This window comes from Pseudophryne corroboree, chromosome 3, assembly GCF_028390025.1.
Source record: "Pseudophryne corroboree isolate aPseCor3 chromosome 3, aPseCor3.hap2, whole genome shotgun sequence".
Classification (NCBI taxonomy): domain Eukaryota; kingdom Metazoa; phylum Chordata; class Amphibia; order Anura; family Myobatrachidae; genus Pseudophryne; species Pseudophryne corroboree.
In genome coordinates, this window is record NC_086446.1 from 498282276 (window position 1) to 498283044 (window position 769).

Consider the following 769-nt stretch of genomic DNA (forward strand, 5'->3'; position numbering starts at 1 on the left):
TTCAGCAAAATAAGTGCTTTCATTAAATGTGGAATACATAAAAACTGAAACGGACCGATTACTCCCACCTGCAAGTCTAAAAACATTTCTCCCACTCATAAAGCACCCCAATATACCTGACCCATACTTTGTACCCCAATTTCCATGACTTTGTATTTTTGACCCCAAAAATGACATGTCATTATTGGCCAATTAAAAATAATGAAAAACATCTAAGTGCCTAATTAGTCATGTAGAGGGGTGTCAAGGGAGTTCTTAACCAAATTCCTACATATATCTTCCTTAAAATAGGGATTTCCCACTACTCACCTGCTCAGAGATGGTGAAGAGAAATTTGCAATAAACCCTATGGAAACTTTTCGCCCATAACTTTTCGCAGCTAATTGGATACCATGTTATCACAATGCAATAAAATAAATGCAATAAAATATTGCGAAACTGCTTTATCGCAGCTTATTGGATACCACCCCTATATAAGAAGCTAGCTGTTTCCAAGAAACCTTAAATCATGAAAACAATAGTCACCAGAAAATGGCATGGGGAAATACTGTTACTATTATTATTATTTTACTGCTGAGAATTGTTATTATTCTACTTTGACAGGGATGTTTTATTCAACTAATGTTGCAGTAAGAGGTTAAAAAAATAAAAACATCTTTACAGGAAAAAAAAACACTTTTTAAGTGATAAGAGAGTGAAAATTCCCATCAGACCATAAATGGTTGTAAATGACTGCCATCAATGAGCTGTGGTTTCTACAATACATTTT